Below are 22,383 nucleotides of genomic sequence, written 5' to 3'. Positions count from 1 at the left end.
TCCTCTAGAACCCAAACCATCTGGTAGGCAACTGTGGCACAACACAAATTTGTAAGCAGCTGTATTTATAAATGATTTGCTGTAGAGTTGCTGCGTTGGTTTTTTACTGCACTGTGACAAAGTTCAGCAAAATTGACAGAAAGCGATAATCAAATTTAGTCAGATCTTTTTTTAAAAGGAGGTTGTCATGAACATGGAGTGCAGATATCTCTTCAAGATCAGATTTCATTTCCTTTGGATAAATTCCCAGGACTGGGAATGCTGGCTCATATGGTAGTTCTAGTTCTGTTTTTAATTTTTTGAGAAACAGCCATGTGGCTTTCCATAATGGCTGTACCAATTTACATTCCCCCCAAAAGTGTATAGGGGTTTCCTTTTCTCTACATCCTCACCACATCTGTTATTTCTTGTCACATTGGTAATAGCCATTCTAACAGATGTGAGGTGATACCTTATTATGGTTTTGATTTGCATTTCCCTAATGATTTATGATGTTGATCACCTTTCCATTTACCTATTGGCCAATGTAGGACTTCTTTGGAAAAGTATCTGTTGTGGTTCTTTACCCATTTTTTAATTGGGTTACTTGCTTTTTTTGCTACTGAGTGATATGAGTTCTTTATATTTTTTGGCTATAACCCCTTATCAGACAGATGGTTTGCAAATATTTTCTCCCATTCTGTAGGTTGCCTTTTCAATTTATTGATTGTTTCTTTTGCTTTGCAGAAGCTCTTTAGTTTGACATAGTCCCACTTGTTTATTTTAGCTTTGGTTGCCTATTATTTTAGTGTCTTATCCAAGAAATCATGGCCAAGACTAATGTCAAGGAGGTTGTTTCCTATGTTTTCTTCTAGGAGTTTATGGCTTCAGGTCTTATATTTAAGTCCTTAATTCATTTTGAGTTAATTTTTGTGAGTGATATAAGATTCCAGTTTCATTCTTTTGCATGTGGTTATCAAGTTTTCCCAACACCATTTATTGAAGAGTCTATCATTTCCCCATTGTGTGTTCTCTGTACTCTGATGTTCATTGCAACATTATTTGCTATAGTCAAGATACAGAAACAATGTAAATGTCTTTTAACTGATGGATAAAGTAAATATGATATATACACTTGTATCTATGCAAAATTGAATATTATCAGCCATAACAAAAAAGGAAATCCTGCCTTTTGTGACAACATGGATGAAACTGGAAGGCATTATGCTAAGTGAAATAAATCAGACAAGGAAAGACAAGTACTGCATGGCATCAGTTATATGTGGAATCTTAAAACAAACAAACAAAAACTGATTTTATAAAAACGGAATAGAATGGTGGTTACCAGGGTCTGAGGAATGGCGGAATTGGGGAGACGTAGGTTGAAAGGTACAAACTTTCAGTTATAAGAAGAGTAAGTTCTGAGATTTAATGTACAGCTTCATGATTATAGTTAATAATATAGTATTGTATACTTAAAAGTTGATAAGAGTAGATCTTAAATGTGTTCAGAGAGAGACAGAGAGAGAGAGAGAGAGAGAGAGAAAGAGAAAGAGAGAGAGAGAGTTAACTATGTGAGGTGATGAATGTGTATCTTGATCTCGGTAATCATTCCACAATGCATATGGATATCAAATCATCATATTGTACACTTTAATATTTACGATTATATTTGTCAATTATTCCTCAATAAAATCAGGAAAAAAGTGTGGAAAACAATCTTGTTTTTGGAGGAAGTGTGCATTCATTTGTATTTTTGATAGCTTCTTAAATGAAATATGGTCGTATATAGACGTGGAATTGGTACATACTGCTTTTCCTGTGATATCTCACCTTAACAGAACCCCTCAGATTCAGATGTTTTGAACATGTTAAAGATATTTCAAAGGTGTTTTAAGCAATCAAATTTGAAAATCAAGAAAATTGGGCTGGGGTCACAAAACATGATGCAAATCTGAACTCAGCCTCTTAATATGCCCTCTGCTCTGTGTTATTGGAATCATATATGAACCTCTATTTTCATTTTACCATATTAACATACGAAAAGTGAAACCCCAAAATGCCACTTCAAAAGAGAATTTTAATCATATTCCATGTGTCCCCATCATCAAGATAGGACTTAGTTTCCCCAAAAGGGTTGAATGGAAACTGAGCCACTATTTTCAAAAATGCTTAATGCCTTCTGTTGCTTATTTCAGTCATTTCAGATACTTCTTCCCTCCTAAAGGACTAATTGGAAACTACATATCCGCTTTGGAATTCCCTTAGTGTCCTATTTCTTTTTCTAGGGCATATGCCACCCTCTACATTATTAAGAAGTTACATTTCATAATCATAACATTTTTTTCCTGTGGATTTAAAAGTTATTTGAGAATAGATATTCATTCTTATTCATCTGTGTGCCCCAATCACCATTGAACCAAATCTACCCTGTTAGATAAACGTTAAATTGAAGTTAAACTTTCACTTTCCTTCTCAACTTCATTAAAATATTTATGCATTTTATGGGTAGCTTAACCAATGTTTCAGCTCAAAGAATGCTACCTTTTTCTTTAGTATTATCTATGATTAGTGTAGTTCTTTGACTCACCCAGTAAAAATTATAGGCTGACCAAAGAATTAGCTCAGATCAGTCTATTGTTTCTCCTCTAGAATAAATAGCTTTTGAAATAGAATTCCTAATTAAAGTTCTATAAATATGTGTAAGAACTTCAGGAAAAAAAATACTTCCATGTTAATGTGGTATAAAATTGCTTAGTTTATTTCTAAAATTAGGATATAAGTTGTTGAAAATTCATCCAGGGCAAATCAAATTTCTATTTTCTTCATTTATTTGGTATGTTGTCATAAAATTTTCTATTTTAATATACGAACAGAAAGAAGCTATGCGATTCGAAGTAATCATCTAAATAGGATAAATCACTGTGAAACTACCAGTACTCCAAACAAGCTATTGCTATTTGAGTATTTTGAATGAACTATTCCTCAACCTGTATTTTTAGTAATGTGATAAACTACGGATCAACTCACACGACAGATTCACTGCCTGTTCTCAAACTGAAGTTGGCATTTTATTTCTTACCAAGACTTAAGTATGTAAAATCAAGGTAGAAAAAGTTATTTAAATGACGTTTACCCAAAATATTAAATGCTATTCAAGATAATTAAGAATGTTAAATATAATATCAATACAGTTAATACCAAGGTTATTTATTAAACCATCTGTTCATTCAAAGAATATTTATTCTGTAATTATTTTGTGCCACAAACATGTTACTAGACTTAGTCCTTGCATTTGTGGAATCAGTAGCCCAGTTGAGAAAGTGGATATCAAGCAAGTAATAACAAATATAATAAATATTCACAAACGGGATTTTCATGCATTAATTATTGATATATATGAGCCTGGGTTACCTTTTCTATGATAGTAAACATGTTGAAGACATTTATGGATTTTCTAAAGCATCTGGTACAATGTCTTGTAAATGGATGATAAATATATGTTAAATGAACAAAGAAATCAATATATGAGCATAATATTCATATTGAGTGCCTAAAGGCTGTAATGGTCTATGAGAAATGGCATGCAAAAGGGTTTTACATGAGGGCCAGAATGCATACTCTCAAATTTTATTAGAAATAGAATAAGAAAAAAAATCATATTTTCAAGTAAAGAGTGAAGGACTTAGATCTAAGCAAGTTTTCCAAAGAGGGCTAGTCATTCAATATTATAATTTATTTCCAGATGAAGTTGTCAAATCCTGTCACATGTCTGTGAAAATAAGATAGGAGTTTCATCTGGTCAGGATGCTTTAATTGTCTCTACATTATGCCAAAACATCTGCTAGTTTCAGTCAATAGTAAAAAATTCATACCGTCAATTCAAAGAATAAAATCAGCTCAATCATTTTTCTGGCATCTTGTAGCTCAAACAAACTTGTTGATTCATTTTTATTTTTCATCAGATTATTTTCCCTTAATAGAAAAACCAAGTCATATAGTTCTAAGTGGACTAGATTAACTAAGTAAAATTTTTAAATGCCTTTGCATTAAACTTTTTATTCATGATGTATGAGTATAAAATATACATAGGGTGCCAAAAAAATGTATACACATTTTAAGAAAGGAAAAAAATTGTATGAAAATTGTAATACAATGAATGACGCTAGCATTCATTTGATTAAAACCATCTTTCGAGCGAACATTCATACTACACATTGCTACAGTAATTCAATTCAACTTCAAAAAGTAATACATACATAACATCTCTTAAAATGTAATACATAGATATCATCTCTTACACATTTTTTGGCACCCCGGTATAGTTTGAATTAAGCATACTTTAAGTCTATTTGGAAATATTTAAAGTGATAAAATGATAATGTCCATATTTAAATTTAAGTGCAACTTTCTGGAACTTACAAAGTTGTACTAAATATTCCAAAATGAGTGCATTTTATATACTTCACTTGCATACTCATCATACATAATAACACGCGGGGGAAAAAGCTTTGGAAAGAATATCCATTTTATTAAAAGTGAGGCTACTGAAAATGGAATTGCTTTTTTTAAATTTCTGGAGAAAATAACAGCTTGGTTGATGCCAGTGAATACCTATTGGAGAGATTAATTGGGTGCTTCATATAGCAAGACTCTGAGCTGAGGCATATATGATAGGAAGTAGTATACTTAATCTGTTAATTCGATGTACCTAAAACAATACTTAATCCTAAATTTTTCACTAAGGGATTTTCCAGAGAGATGAGGAAATTGAACAACAGTGGTACATAGGGAAGAAAATTACCACTTGTTTCATGCTCTACTCGAGTTTTTACCTTATGATTTTTCTCTCTTTTTTTTTTTAACCTTTTTTAAAATTTATTTTAAGTGTGTTTTTCCAGGACCCATCAGCTCTAAGTCAAGTAGTTGCTTCAGTCTAGTTGTGAAGGGCTCAGCTCATACTGGCCCATGCCGGGATCGAACTGCCAACCCTGGTGTTACGAGCATTGTGCACTAACCAACTGCGCTAACCCGCTGCCCCTGATTTTTCTTATAAAGTGATTATTTCTAGTGAGCAAAATTGATTGGCCTTTATATATGTATAAATAACCAATATTTAAATCTTTGACAATATTTGTAACTTAATTTAATTCCATTTAATAATAGTAGATCTTTATGAGAAGTTTCCTTAAGAACGTAGTATTAGGCTAAGTGCTTTACATTTCTTTCTATGGAGTTATGTCAACCAAATGGGGTAGATACTCAGTTTACAAAAGAGGTAATAAAGATAAAAAGAGATCGATGGTTACGAAAGTATTGACTAAGCCATATACCACAAGACTTGGGGGAAGAAAGTATCACTAGTACCTGTAAAAGGTAAGCCTCGAAACTCAGTCTTACAAAAGATTATTCATCATTCACATAAGATCAATACGAATATTCCAAACTTGTGAGTGGTTCTTCTTTAAATAATATTTAGAGACACATGCTCTTTTTGATTTGTGGCTCTGCCATTTAAAAAAAAAAGGCTTCCAAGTTACTATATTTCTTTGCCTCAAGTCGGAGGGATGGGGGGAAGCATGTGTAGGATGACAAAAGAGCCAGTACTGCAAGCTGTACACTTCACTTCCACTCACGTTCCACATTTAATAACTTAGTCATGTGGACACACCTGATTACCAGGGAATTTGTGAAATGTATTCTAGCTGTGTGTCCAAAAAGAAGAATTGGGTTTCCTGGGCAGGTAGTTAGACTGCCACAACCCACTCTTATGGTCATCAAATATTTTATGCAGAGAACACTCCCAAAAGAGAAAACTCAAAGCGTCATCTTGTCAGTGTTTAAATCCAAGTTCAGCATCTCCAAGAGATGTATAGTAACTACTGTCGAATGAGGCTCTTCTTTATCCAGAGAGTTGTAAACTAAGAATATAATTTATTGCTATAGGAGGCAGAATAACCCCCTCTTCCCAAGATGTTTAAGTCCTGTGCCCCAGAACTGGTGAATATTTTGGGTTACGTGGCAAAAGAGAATTAAGGTTGCAGAAGAAATTAAGTTTTCTAATGACTGTCTATAAAATAAGGAAAATTTCATGGATTATCTGGGTGGGTTAAATGTAATCATAAGGGTCATTAAAAATGGAAGAGGGAGCCAGAAGAGCAGTCAGAGTTAGAGAAGGAGATGTAATGAGGAAAGGACATCAGAGTGATGTGACGTGAGCACCCAATCAGCCATTGCTCACTTCGAAAATGGAGAAAAGGGCCACGAGCCAAGGAATGTGGGCAGCCACTAGAAGCTGGGAAAGGCAAGAATATGGATTCTCAGCTAAAGGCTGCAGAGAGGAATATAGCCCTGCTGACAATCTGATTTTGTCCCAAAAGTCCTGTATTGGACTTCTGCCCTCCAAGACTATAAAATAATAAACATATACTGTCTTAAGCCACAAAATTTGGGGTAAGGGTAATTTGTTATAATAGCAATTGGAAACTAATACAACTGTCTCCCTCCATAAATATCCAGAATACAAGAGGGGGTGCTGGAACAGGATAACTGCAAAATATTCCTATTTAGGAAAGGAAAGAAATGGGAGAGACCCAGCAGTACTGCCTCACAGCCATGATATAACCTTGAGAGGAACGCATTGTGATCACCCTTTGTCCTGATAATTAGCAGAGGTCCTTGACTACAGCCAATTTTGTTCTTTTGCTGGCATTTTTTTTTGTTTGTTTCTTTTTCAGTAGGTAAGGCCTGCATCTCCAACTTCTACACGGTTTCTCCTCTATTGTTATTCTCTACGTGAAATGGGCTTTGGGGATTATGCTTTCCTTAGGTACTATATAGTTTTTGCAACCCACTTCTTGCTCATACAAATCAGAAGCCATGATATTTTTGGCAATATAATTAAAATAATATAAAAAACACAACACACTTCGTTTCTATTTGATTCCAGACAGTTCCTGTGTCTTTAACCACGTTGAACTTAGTTTCCAGACTGAGCTAGAAAATGATGTAGTCTTTGGTTCTACACTGGTGGTGTGCTGTAACCAGTTGGTACTGGCTTTTGAAAACTGGTTGTTAAATTTTCAGGAATTTTGTGAGCCAGTTGACATCTTGTTGGTAGCTTGAAATTGGCAATAGTGGGAGCAGTTCTACCATGAACACTGGCAAATACTTTAAATCATGACTTTTTTTATTTATGTATTTTTTGAAACCCAAGTGTTCAATTTTTTATAGCACAGAAGTGTCTATGTCTCTTTTTCTCAATTTAATTAACTTGCTTCCCTCTAAAGTAATCAGTTAGAATGCTGCATAACCTAATCATAGCTGCAAAGTGGAGTTGTTATTCAGCTAAGAAGTCATACTGGGCCTTTCATTCCATGACTTAATTCGTATTTCTTATCTTTGAGCTTAGAAGAAGTCAGTATTTCTAGACCTATAAGGTCCTAAATTTTTGAAATATCTCAACGTCCTAAACATTTCTGATAGCACACCGGACACTTATTTTCCAGTCTTATCTCCTAAACATACCTTACAAAAAGCAGAAAGCAAATGTCAACCCATCATCACTGCCATTCAAGTTATTGCAGGTGACATTGTTACCAAATGTTTTCTCACTGCACCAGATAGATGGCTCTCATTGCAACATTGAGTTCACTGCCCCGCTAAGCTACTCCATATATTATAAGATTTTGTTAAAATAGCACCCCACATCATATGATCAATCTGTGTTTGTTGAGGTATCATTATGTACTATAATTGATGTATCCCCAAATCTTTGTGTCCTAATACTGTAGAAGTTCATCTCACACGTAAGTCCCAAACTGACGTCTGTGATTTGCAGGTGGCTCTTGTACAAGCAGTGATTCAGGGACCCAGGCCCTCTCTCTCCTGTGGCTCCCCTATTTTCAAGATACTGCTTCCTAGATCACTGTGCTCTTCCGCTACCAGCTGGCTGAGAGCAAAAGCATGGGAGATTATACACGGGCATTTCTATGGGCTCGTCCTTAAAGCATCATAATTAATTTCTGCTTACAGGTCTTTAGCCAGAAGTCATTCACATGGACACACTTTACTGAAAAGGAGGCAGTATGTATAGTCTAGGTCTTGGCAAAAAAAAGGAGAAGAAATGAATTGGTAAAAAACCAACCAGTCTCTGGCATAAGTACGTTTTATCATTCCACTAAGTATTCCATGTTAAGGGTTAATGTGTCCCCATAATTTAATTTTTATCTTATTTTGCAGAATTTTACAATTTTGAATTAAAGTACAACAACAACCATCAGGCCCTGTCCACTCTGGATAATGAATTTTCATTTCTGCAACTAACTTTCTCCAAGGAAATTCATAAAAATAGAAAGTATGTTTTGTACAGTACCTTGTAACGGGTTTACAAAATAGTTTCAGAGAACGTTTCTCTATCTCTGAAAACAATGCAGATATATATTTGAATCAGAGTTAGTTTGTAATCATTAGGCACATGAGCCATAGAATCCAGCATCTTCTGTTTAATTTCTGATACAGTATGAAACTATAGTCTAGTTATTAAATCTCTTTGGGTTACATTGGGTTTATCTGGAAAATAGGGATTAAAAGCAGTAGCTATTTTATCAGATTAGTGTGAGGATTATATAAGAAAATGTGTATAAATCACTTAGCTCAGGGCCAGATAAACAGTCAATATTGAATAAAACTTAGCTATTGATTACTGAGCACAAATTACCAACACTGCAAATTGTCCTCACTAAACCCTGTTATACTTTGGATGTCTAGCTTGCTCTACTCACATTGATTATACTCACCCAGCACTTTTAACTCCACTGATAAAGTGAAGAATTTAATTCAAATTTTACTTCACTGCCAAACACCAAAGTTTTTCAAATTTGTTTTTAGAAATTCCATTGTATTTTCATTTCCATGATTTAGATAATTGCTTTCTGTCTTCCAAACGTAGGTTTCTGATGTGTAAGCAAACAACTGAAAATCACTTAAAACCTACCAAACACAGGAAGGATGTTCACAAGTTGAAGAAGAGAGAAAATGGCATGCTTATGTTTATGAAGATAAATGAGCTACTATGATTTATGTAATATTATAAAGAAATTCTAGCAATGCCTGTTTGAAGCTGGTCAGGACAATGATTCACATTTCTAAAGTGCTCACTGTGTGATATGCATGCCGTATGGACCATTTAAAATGCTGACATAGATTAACTCATTCCATATTCACAAACACCCTGGGAATTAGGTACTATTATTATTCCCATTTTACAAATGAGCAATTTGTGGCACGATAAAGATACATAGTTGTGTAAGATGTAAAAGGGCTAAAACAAACATGATAGAGGGTTCTCGGTTTTTCCCTTTGTCTTCTACCTTTGTTCCCGTTCTTTCATTTTTGCTATCTATCTTTGAAATTTAACTAGCCAATAAACCACAAGTCTTGCAGAAATCATTCTTGAACAATACTATTCTGATGGTTATCAGAACCTGGAAGAAGGAGGATGAAAATAGGAACAGTCTTGAACGGTGGCGTTTGATTAAGTAAAAAACAACTGCTACTTAGGCCAAAACAGCAAGGATATGTCCTCGCCTTTTCCATATCCTATAAAACCCTGGCCCGGCTTCCATTGTGCAATTACCCTGTCTGCTAGTGCTACCTTACGTGCATCTGTTAAATAAAGAGAGTCTTAACCTCTACTTAAGTCAGTTAAATCATTTTCCTTTGGCAAAGATAGCAATGGTAGTAAGTGGCAGGATTTACATGAACCCAGCCAGTCTGACTCAAGCTTTGATGCTCTTGTGTATTTTATGCCTCTTTTCCTTTTTAAACTTTTTAATGAAAATTTTCACGCATATGCAAAAGTGGAGAGAATCCTATAATGAATGAAATCCCATGTACCCATCTCTCAGTTTCAACAGTTATCAACCTGATGTCATTGCTTCATGTGTTCTTCACCAGCTTATGCATTTCTTTGTTTCTTTTGCTGGAGTAGTATAAAGAAAATCTCAGACATTATGTCATTCAATCTGTAAAAACTTCATTAGGCGTCACTAAATGATAAGAGTATTTCTAGCATAACCAAAAGAAATGCTATTAGCACACATCAATACTAACAAAAATTAATATCATGTGACACTTAGTCCATATCTCACCAATGAGGTCAAGATTTCACCAAAGGTCTCAGAGTTGTTGTTTTGCCACTAAGTTGTTCAAATCAACATCCAAAAATGCCCATATGTTGCATTTGGTTGTTTTGTTCCTTAAGACTGATATACATGGTAATGTCTCTCCTCTTTCTTATGCTATTTATTGATAGAAGGAAACACGTTATTTTCCTTGTGGAATGTTCCACATTCTGGATGTGGCAGTTTGCTTCGTCAAGTTGTCTGATACCTTATTTCTCCTATATTTTCAGTAAACTGGGAGTTAGATATAGCGGCCTAATTTTTTTCACATTTCATTTTTAGGCAAACCAAGTCTTCGTTTCGGTGCTATTTATTTCCTATTGTATCACGTTATTAGACACAAAGTGTATTGTCCAATTTAATGAATCTAATGTTGATCAGTGAGTTAATGTGATATCTGTCTGATGCCACCATTATAATTTTTTCCCATCAAGCTTTTACCTAAAAATCTTAGCATACAATGGTGATAGCTGTGTGGGTCCATGATCTCATTAGAGATTGGAAAATGTTGATATTTTTTGTTCCATATTTCCTCCTGCTTTTATTAGCTGGATTTAGCTTAAAAAAAACTTTCCCTCATCAACTCGTTGGTCATCTTGAAGCACAGTTTATACAAGAAAGTCAGAGAAAAATGCTTCATTCTATCTCACTAGTTACAATTTTTAGAGGACTGAGTTGGTCCTCAAGCAACCCCAATGGGGAGTAATGTGATGTTTGAGTAAAATTATGAATTCATGGTTTTTATAGATTTAAAACATTTGCAGTTATTCTGTTTGATGATCAATGTGTTCTACCTTATACCTGTGGAAGCCCTGTCAAGTTGGCTTGCATCTTTTTTATATAACTACCTTAGTCTTTAAAATCTTCTTTGCTTTCTGGTACAAGATGTCCCAGAATCATCTTGAATACTTCTTGCCCTATACCTGTAATGAAGAATTCCTCTCAGGATCCCTGATTCTTTTTAATGGAAAATGGTTTTTGGAGCTCACAGTCTAGGCGCCAGTAATAATTATTGCTACTTGTATGTCACTTCTCCTGGGCTTTATCACTGGGCAAATTTAAGAAATATGCATTTTTTTTTTAATTTATTTTTTTTTTTACAAAGAAACCAATCCTGAATTCATACTGATTTTCTGATTTAAGTGTAAGGTTCTAGTCACTTTACTCAAACTCTTTTATTTTACATTTGCCCTTCTTTACATTTATGCTGAAAATTTTGGTTTCTAATGACATTACCATAACCACACATCTGCTTTGATCAACAATATACCTGTAATACTTTCAAAATGACTATATCAATCTTGTGCTAACAACAAGAGTACCAAATGAAGATTAAAAGTTCTTTGTTTTCTTTTGTTTGTCATTTAAGTGTATCCCACTAAGAATGTATGTGAAAATATATTGTTTGAAATCACTTAATTAATTCATCTCTCCCTGTGGCTATCCTACCAACCCTACGAGTATATAATTAGGTACATTTGTTTAGTTTGCTTTAAGGTTTTAGAACTTTTTTCTGTTCTGATTTAATATTTGTAACTATGGAAAATATTATGTGGTTTCATAGTCAACATTATATTCCAATAACATTCACGGAAATTTCATTTGTATTTTTATCCCCTTTCCCTGTTGCAAGACAGACAGAGGAAGGGAGGGAGGAGGAGAGAGGAGAGGAAAGGAGATGAGAGTAGACAGCAGGAAAGAGAATTTCTACTCCTTCTTACTTTTTATGCTGTTCTGCACTATTCTGAATCTTATTTTTGTCATTTAACAATTTATGCTATTATCACGCTTTATCAGTGTGCTGAGGTCTTCCTCGTCTCCTTTTCAAGCTGCGTAGTATAGTCAGAGCATATTTTATTATAATTAAAGGCATTTTGCATTGAGGGCAATACATTTTTATATTTTCCCATATTTCTATTAGGCTGTTGGTCTTTTCTTCATAATGTTTTAGACTGTCTTTATATAATGGCAATATTAACACTTTGTGAAAAGATTGCAAATATTTCCACAACACTTTTGTTTTATTTGGGGTTTTTGTTTTGGAAATTTGTGGCCATTCAATGAAAAAAAAAAAAATTACAGTCTGCTGTATCCAGTATATGTGGTATTCTAGGGAAGAAATTAATACAAAAAATATATATAGCAACTTCATTATACATATTTTACTGTTACATATCTCATTTATTTTCGTTATTTCTTTGTATGATTACACATCCTTGATTGTGGATATAGGTTTCTTTTTAAATACATAAATTATTTTCTTAGAAAAGGCTAGTCAACTGCTTTGTCCATTTTTCTATAGGATTGTCTTTCTTCATAGGATTTAGAAAATAAATTATGAATATGAATCCTTTGATTGTGTATGTACATATCTTCCCCTGGTTAGTCAATTGCTTTTAACTTTCTCAATGGTGTTTTTAGTTTGTTTGTTTTGTTTTTCATGAACAGAAAATATTAACGACGCCCAATTTACCAAATTTTCTTTTATGATTAGAGCTCTTTATGTCACATTTATGAAACATTTATATGCTCCAAATACACAAAGAAGTTCTTTCCCGCTTCTAAAAGTTTTTAATTTTGCCTTTTTTTATTTAGATCTGAAATCCATATGGAGTTGACTTTTTTTGTTTATAGAATGAGATGAAGGTAGTTATTCATTATTTGACTGCATGCTATCAAATTGATTAGCTCAGTTTATCCATAAGGTGAACATTTCTAGAGTAATATCTCCTTTGTCTTGAATCAGGTGGCTGTATATATGCTGCCCTTTCCAGGATTTAATTCTATTTTATTCATCTAACTTGTCTGTTCTTGCACCAACTCCTCTCAGTCTTAATTAGTGTCCTGGGATATGGTAGCTTTGCTATTCCAGTTTTTGTCTTCAAAATTTCTGTGGCTATTCTTATTCCTTTGAATTTCTGTCTAAACTTTAGAACCAGCTTATCAATTCTAACAATATCTTGGTAAGATTTCAATTGGAATTGCCTTGAATTTATAAATCAGTTTGAAGAGAATTAATATGTTTATAATATTGAAATTAGCAATTAATGAATTGGTAGTCCTCCCTCTGTCACCATTTATCTGAACCTTTAAATTCTTGTACACATTTTGTTAGATTAATTCCAAGACGTTTTATTTTTATTCTATTATAAATGGTATTTTTAATTGTATTTTTGTGAGTTTGTTGCTGATGTATAGATATACAATTGGTTTTGTGTATAACACCTTGTTTCCAAAGCAAGCTTCTAAGTTTTAATAAATCCAACTTTGTACTTTCCCATCCCCAGTCCTATTTCTTCTTATAGTTACTATCTCTTTATCTTCTCTGTGTTCCTTTTTTTATTGTTTTTGTCTCCTGTGATACCTGTTAAACCAATTATCTTCATTAAATTATCTGTGTTAATAGAGACCAACCTTGAAAACATTATTGGTTGAAATATCAACTAAAAAGCAAAACAAATCTAGACAGGAAATAAATGTGATAAAATACTTTAATAAAGTTTAGTGTTGTCTTAATAAAAACAACTAGGACAGACCAGAGGAAAAAGAAAGTACATTTATAGCAACTCAGACTTAAATTCAAGGCAATATCAATATGAGAGAATACGGTTAAGGCATAGGGAAATGCCATATGTTAAATTACTTGCCTTTTTAGAGGGAATATATAGAAAATAATAAGTTTAAGAGCTCTGTAGTGTTAAGTATATATGATAATGCATCTTAGGCTAGGAATAACCATCATAAGAACAAAAGTAGGAAGTATAACCTTGAAAGTCCAAGAAAATTCAGTCTCTTCAGTGGAAAGTAGAATACAGGTGAAAAGGAAATAAATAAATGCAAAACGGGAAACATGATGACAGTGGGCCCTGAAACACCATGAATTTAAATTAATATAAATAAATTTAGCTTACCATTTAAAAAACAGAATATCTGTGATTGGAAAAAATTAATATATCGTCTTATAAGATACACACATAAAATAAAAAGAAATAAAGTGGTTGGAAATAAAATAATTTTAAAAATATATGTTGTACCATTGCAAACAAAGGAACTGGAGTAGCAATATATGGCAAGATAGTATTTATGACATTTTTCTTATGGGACAAGAAGGGTATATCATAAAAAGAACAATAAAACCCTAAGGTAAAACCTTCATAAACATATAAGCAACATATACTATAACATCAAATATTATGTAGCAACTTTTGACGAAATTGCAAGGATAAAGAATTCAATCAACAATTGCATTTTGATATTTAACTCAACTCAGAAACTGACAGATCAAATAAAAAGAAATCAATGGAAAAGAGAGCAAAAATAGGAAAGAAAAATAAAACTGAGTGCTGATTCTTTGAAAAGCTTAGTAAAGGCCTCTAGCAAGACTGATAACACAAAAAAGAAGATACACTTAAATAAATTATGAAATAAAAGAGGAGAAATAACTGGAGACATGTGAAAATAAAAACAAAAAGATAGTATTACAAACACCTACACATTTATATATTTGTTAGACTATATATTTCTGGAAAAATATATATAAGATGCCAAAACTGTCACAAGAAGGAAAGAACTTTAATCGACTGATGAATAGCAAATAAATTTTAAACTTTTGATTGAAATCTACAGGATAATACATTGTAGGGAAGATGTTAAAGAAAATTTGCCTTCATTGGTTGATGTGAGCTTTTGTCTATTAGCTTTTATCTGCTCCTGCATGTGAGGTGATTCCTGTGCTGTTGAGTAAATGCCCCCTTTGGTCTCATTCTCCTGAGCTGGGGAGACATGAGAGGAGGTTGTTTTTCTGTTTGGTCTTATTCTCTCGAGTAGGGGAGATGTGAGATGATGTTTATTGTTCTGTCTGTGTTTTGAGATGATGGTTAGCTTAGGGTTAAAAAAATTCTTCATCAGAGGTTGAGAGAATTCCCTCTTTGTTCTGTCTGTTTGGCCCACAACAGATGAAGTAAAGAAGTAGCTAAGTTATATCAGGACGACATGACAGGCACGTTGCCAGGCTTTGGAAGACCTTGGGCTGATGGTCCCAAGCAAGAACAGTAGATACTGCTTACCCAGATGAATTGGCCCTTTGGCCAGATGGACAGCATTTATATCAGTAACTGCTGGACCCTCCCGGAACTGGCCATTCCCGGAGGGGGAGGCAGGAACAAAGAAACTTGGCTCTAAGATACATCTGAACATATATATAAGACCAACCTCAGTTGGCAGTGTAATAATAATAATTATTTCGTCATTTGGTCATTTGTCATTGGTGATTTTTAATAATTCTAACATTTTGAAGACTTCCGGCAACAGGCAGCTTACAACACCAGGGGACGTCCTGACTTTCAGCCTTGAACCTGGTGAGGCCTGGCTGGTTCCAGGCCTCTCCAGTGTTGTTCCCCACAGGTAGCCTTCTTGAGAACTTGTTAGCATCTAGAAAACTTCTATGCAGCTTACAGCTTACAGCATCAGAAGACACCTCAACTTCTAACAACAACAACGACAACAGCAGCAACATTCTTCAGATTGTTAACACCTTGAAAACTTATATATAGCTTGTAGCTTATAACATCAGAAGGCTCCTTAACTCCTAACAACAACAAAAACAACAGCAACATTCTTGGGAACTAACAAACAGCGGTGTGGGAGACACCTGAGTTTCTCTCAGCTACAGACCTGGCAAGGTTTTGATTTATGACTTATCCAGTGCTGTTCTCCCCCAGTTTGGTGAGCTTTTGGCATCTACTGTAATAGTTACTATCCTGTAGAGTTTATTACTGCTTTTGAATACTCCTTATTGATGTTATTTGTGTATTTAGCCAAGTGATTTTTTATCAATAGTAAACATGTGTTGGGATCTCTTAAATTTATATGTATGTGTACTCCTGTGACATGACATTGTTATCAATGTATATAGTTTAGTCTTAACCACCTTTACTTTCTGTCATTAGCACATTCTATTAATTGCGTTTGTCTTTTGCTATTGCATATTGCTAAATAAGTTGATTAGATATTAAGATAAATAAATTAATTATTCCCATTCTAGCGTATGTCCCTCCTCCTTTTCCCCGCTCGTCATTACATACATGGAAAGTGTACAAACCTTAAGTGAACAGTGAAGTAAATTTTCATCAAGGCAACACCACCTAGATCAAGAAATAGACATTACCAGTACCCCAGATGCCCCTGTGAAGCCCCCTTCCAGTCAAAAGCACCCATCTTCAAAAGAAACTAGAGATAACTTTTGACTGTTTTTGACTTAATATAAATGAAACCGTGTACTTTATACTCATGTATGGCCTTTCCATTCAATCATTCAATATTATATTTATGGCATTCATCCAAGTTATAGTAGTTAGTACAAATTAAATCATTTCCATTGCTGTAAAGTATTCCGTCGTTTGAATTTACCACAATTTATCAATTCTATTCTTGGTGGACATTCAGGTTGTTTCCAGTTTAGGGCTATAAACAATGCTATATTACTACACGATTTTCTCTTTTTAAAAGTAACAATTGTCACTCCAAACAACTCTAATTAATAAAAAAACTAACTTTGCCATCGTAAAATAAATTATCTGTGATTGTGATAGATTGTTTGGGGCAGTAGTTTGAAGTTTTTTTATGCTCTCAGTTCCTATTTTTGTATTCTTTTTGCATTAAAATTAGGAGTTAGCATTTGAAATATTATGTTAACTTTTTATAACATACTGAATAGCCTGTCTTTATCAGAACATTGAAGCAATCCTTATCTTTAAAGGAGTACAAACTCTGTAGAGCATATGTGCCTGAATTCTTTTCAGAGTGACCAAGACTGCCTTAATAGTCCCCTCAGTTTGACTAAACTTAAGACAGTTTTCTTCCTAATTATAGGCCTCTGATCTCCTTGTCCTTAGAGCATTTGCCTTAGAAACTTTGTAATTATGAGGTCTGCCAATTAAGTTCACGAACTCATCCCTGAAAAAGTGCTCCACACCTCATTGCTGAATATCATTACGGTCACCCCCGAAGTCCTCCCCTTGGGAATCTATGCACTGACGCCAGCACCTAGTCCACTCTTCAAAGCATTTTTGGAACTCTTTTTCTGGAATGGCCATCAGAGCTGTCTTCATATCACCCTTGATGTCCTAAATGTCTTCCTTTCAATATTTCCTTTATCTTTGGATAAAGAAAGAAGTCACTGAGGGCCAGATTAGGTGAGTAGGGAGGATGTTCCAATACAGTGATTTGTTTACTGGCTACAAACTCCCTCAAAGAAAGTGCCATGTGAGCTGGTGCATTGTCGTGATGCAAGAGCCATGAATTGTTGGTGAAAAGTTCCGGTCATCTAACTTTTTCACACAGCGTTTTCATCACTTCCAAATACTAAACTTGGTTAACTGTTTGTCTAGTTGGTACAAACTCATCATGAATAATCCCCGATATAAAAAATGGTTAGCAACATCATTGCAACAAGTTCGCAAACTTAATTGGCAGACCTCGTACAAAATTTAGATATAACTCTTCTTCCCAGCCTCTAGCCAGTTTTCCAAATCAGGAGTGTCTTTCTCACGGACCTGGGAGGCATCCCTCTTAATATAATCATCAAGAAAGATAGCACCACTATCTCCTAATCTTTATGGGAGGGTATGAGGCACTCTTCAATGACCGTCATTTAACAAGTATTTGTGGACTGACCAACCTTCCCCTAATGTCCTCAGTAGTTTAACACTGCCTCTCCAGCACTTAAAAACTCTCCTGCCTTTTGTTTCAGGTGAATTGAGTTCATTCTCTCTCCCCTATTTCTATTGTCTTGACCCAATTTCAGTTATATTGAATAAAATCTCTTTTGCCTGTTTAACTTACCCAGTGTAATTTTTTTTGACAAGAAAGATCATTATTTGGTTAATTTTAATTCTCCATGGTTATTCATTGGCTCATTTTTTTTCTTTTGCCTTTTATATAGATTTTAATCACTTTGCCAGAGCAGAAAAATTACATTTTCTCAAAAGGTCATCAGTTCATATGAGCATTCCACTTCTCTATCATATCTACCTTTTTACCTTCTTCTAATAAGAGAGTTGATTAATACAATTCCTGACCAAAATCCACTACCTTTGATGTGCCCTATTATAAATTATCATAGCAAAGCATGTATTCAATTTATTCTGTTGCATGAAATTTTAGTAGTTTCCATTTTCTTTGTTGTTGTTGACTCTTGCCCCAAATATCCTGGAAATGGCCTCCAAGTACACATGTCCAGTCAATTCCTTCATCATCATTAGTAAAGTACTATATGTCTAAAGAAAAAAAGAAGCCCCAACCTCCCCAGTTAGATCTGGCCTTTCACAGGGGTAGGGGGCACAACCAGGTGGCAAATCTGGCGTCTCTTTATGCTCCACTAGTTTCCAGTACAAGGACAGTTTTCTTTATTTGTGGTTCCTCCCTGTTTTCCAATATAATAGATTTGCTCTCTACTCAATGCTGCCCATTTATTCTCCTCATACTGGCTCCAGGTCTCTTTTATCCTCTACATTTCCCCAATCTTTACAATAATAAAGGAGGGAGGGAGAGTAGCTCTAAGTTTTGATTCTTCCTCAGTTCAGAAGCCATTTTCCTCAAGCTGAGACTTTGAAATACCCCAAGGGAAAGACCAACGAATCTCAAGGTTCCCAGTGTAGGGTAGGAAAAATATCCCTCCACCCTTTTAGGTTCTTGGTTGAGACCCTCTGTAATAAAAGAAAGATTAACAGGAGAAAAACAAACAAGTTTAATAACATGTACACCTCCTGTATACATGGGAGAGACCCCGAAAAACCAAGGAACTTCCCCAAATGTCCTAAGCCACCACTTTAAATACCATTTCTAGTTAAAGACAAATGAAGGTGTTGGGGGGGTAGGGGTATAAGGCCAGTTATGGGAGGTGACCAGGCAAAGCACAGTAATCAGTAATAAGGGTATTACGCAGTTTTAAGTGCTTGCCTCCTCCATTGACAAGGGTTTCTGGAGACTTGGAGTAATCCTTCTCTTTCTGGTACAGAGAGGGAGACATGCTTATAAATGGAGATTCCCCTTATAAATGTCAATGTTTCTTACAACAGGGTAATTTCTAATATTCATTTTCAGAACTTTTCCTGTATCTGCTTCTTCTTAAAAATAATCAGCTCAAAATAACCCTTATGCCAAAGAGGCCCCCCTTTCCCAATTTTGATGAAGTCAAGCACATTGCCAACCACACCCCTCCTCCTTATGTTGGTTGGCTCTGACTCAATAGGCCATCTTCTTCTTTACATGAAAATTATTTTTGAAATAAAGAAATTAGCTATTTGACACTTCCATGTGAACTTGGTATCTCAGTATTATCTGGCTAATAAATAAATGTAGCCCCACCCCAAGATCTTAGAACGCTGTACTTGGCCATTGTATATGCAGATTTTCCCCCACCTTTAAAAAAGAGATGAAAAAAAAGTTTGTAATATACTTTTCCCAATGCTAAGTGGCTAAAATAATATTTTAATTTTCTACTTTGGAGGCACCAGCTCCTAAGAAGAAATTTATGTCAGAAATCCAGTCCTCTAAATGGCATTTATTTGTTCTTAAAACTGATTAATCAGTACCATTAGATGTAGAATCAAACTTCTATTGTAGGTGGGAAGGTGGAAAAAGCAAAAAACAAACAGAAATCTCCATGTTAAAATAAAATTGTTCACAATTAAAGTAATAGAACTTGATTTTTGCTTCCCTGAGGTTTTTCTCCTCGTTTACTAGTCTTCTCAGGGGAAATAGAATCAGTAAGAGTTAAAATATCTCTCAGCTCTAGGCTTTCCTCTCCATACCTGAAACCTCAACACTTTTCTACCTAGAAAGTTATATATTGACTGTCAGTTATTTTCTAACCTAGTGTAATGATAAAATGCAGCCATTTGATAGATCAGAGATGTAGGCTGAACCTTGGGGGTTTCAAATCCCTTTGGGGGATCCTAGATCAATGTTATTCCAAGTGTAGTCCAAGTACCAGCAGCATTACTACACTTGGGAACTTGTTAGAAATGCAAATTCTTGGGCCTCTGTGTTCTAACAAATGCTTCAGGTGATTCTATGCTTGTTAAAGTTGGCAACCTTGTCTCATCCACACCTCTTTGGATAAATGCAATGAAGGAATCCAGAAACTGCTTTTCAGACTCCCTTGACTTTGGCTCATTTGTCTATAATTGTCCACTAAGCCTAACCAGGCATAGGGGAAGAGCAGACAACTCTTATTGACACAACCTTTTTACCAAATAAACTTCCTCTAACAACCTGAACATCTCGGGTCCAGAGCTCTACTTTCTGCCTTAGTCACACAAAGCTCTCTGCTTCCTCCTTCAGTTCCGGACACCCCTTTCTAAAATCTAAACATAATACTGATTAATCTTAGTAAAAAAATCTGAGAGGAAACAGAATTTGCTGCCCCAAAATATGCCTTTTGGGATATTGATTATTTTAAGGTTTAAGATTATTTTTAAGAAACAAAAGACTCCAAATTTTTGACCCTCCCCTTTACCTGCCTAAAGGAATTCAGATAGAAAAACCACCTTAAAAGAAGGGAGCTATCAACTTAGCACTGTCAGGGAGGGAAATTTTTCCTCTACCTGTCAAGGTTCTTCTGGTTGGTCTAATGGTCAAATTGACATGAGACACATTAGAAGGAGAAAAACAAAATAAAGTTTAATAACATGTACACCTCTTGTATACATGGGAAAGACCCAGGAAAATGGAGTAACTCCCAGAAATGGCCTGCACCACCACCTTAAATACTATCTCCAGCTAAAGACAAAAGAAGTTCAAGTCCATGCCTTGTCCATTGATAGTGAAGGGAGGCCTGGTATAGACAGGGAGACACCCTTACAGGTGGAGATTTCCCTGATGAATGTAAATGTCCTTTACAAAGGGTAACTTCTGGGTTTTCAGAGCTTTTCCCATATTTGCTGTTTCTTAAAATTATCCAGCGTAAAATAATCCTTATGCCAAAGAGGCATATTTTGTGGTTACAAATTCTGTTACCTACAAAAACTCAGTGCTTACAAGAGCGCTCCATCAGCACGGGGAAGCAGCAAGGTGGGTCTTTGACCAGGTGTCCCTGCATAATAATTCTGCTGCCAGATTTTCAGTCTAAGAGTGCTCCTCTACTGTCATTTAGTCATTTTTTTTTAAATAATGGCATTTTCTTGTTTTTGGCATTTCCTCTTTGTAAAGCTTTAAATACAGTAAAGATTTAATTCTTTGACTTCCATATATGTTGGATATATTTTTGAAGCTCACATGTATATGATATATAGTGCATTTTTTCATTATCTAGACAAATTTATTAATTGTTCCCTTTATGTTTCTGTATGTATTCTAATTTTTAGAAACATACTCCTAATCCAAGGAGCAGATACATATTCACTTACATTAAGTTCTTCGTTTTTTCTTCAGGTTTTTATTTTTCACCTTTAAATTTTTTAAGGTGTATGTTGAAGTGTAGTTTGTTTTAAGGTATGAGGTACTTTTCTAAACTTTTATCCCCCATCAAATGTATGTTTACTTTCCTGAATATGATTTTTAAGTAATCTGTTCCTTCCAACTCACTTGGAAGTTCACCTTTAAAATGGTCTATATCTTTATTAATTTCGGCATATATCTATGTTTCTGGGTTGTGATAATATTCGTCGCTCTTTGTCCTCAAGGGAAAGAAATAAGTTGAGAGACAGCGTGTTGTGCAAGTATAGGTTAATAAGAATTTTATTAGTAAAGGCAGATACACTCCAATATGTGGAGCGGACCAATCCCAAGGGAGGGAAAGGCCTCTCCTTACATTGTGTGAGGGTTTTTATCTCTGTGGGTAGAATTGTCGCCCCCTCTCCCTTCTCTTTCTCTCTTCCTCTCCTGCTGAGGTGCCCAGTCCTCCCTTTTGGTTCTCAAGGCAGTTTCTGTCAATTTTCTTTTTAGGATTTGTTTGAGAAGCTCACTAAAATGGTCCTGAGAAGCATGATGTGTGCTCTGATAAGCGGGATGTCTTCCTTCTCTGGCTTTTAACAACACATTGACTTAGGGGCATGTATAAATGCATCCCTTTGATTTAGGGGCATGTGTCAGCCTGGAACCCTGCTGGGCTAGTAAGGCATTGGTGCCATAAGTGAGGGCAACTGCAAAGGGTCTTGACCCAAGTAGGAGCTGCAGCAAGGGGCCTCCTAACCCGGGCTAGGTCTCTCCTTCTCCTGCT

This window comes from Rhinolophus sinicus, chromosome X (genome assembly GCF_036562045.2).
Source record: "Rhinolophus sinicus isolate RSC01 chromosome X, ASM3656204v1, whole genome shotgun sequence".
NCBI lineage: Eukaryota > Metazoa > Chordata > Mammalia > Chiroptera > Rhinolophidae > Rhinolophus > Rhinolophus sinicus.
This window is presented reverse-complemented; position numbering follows the sequence as displayed.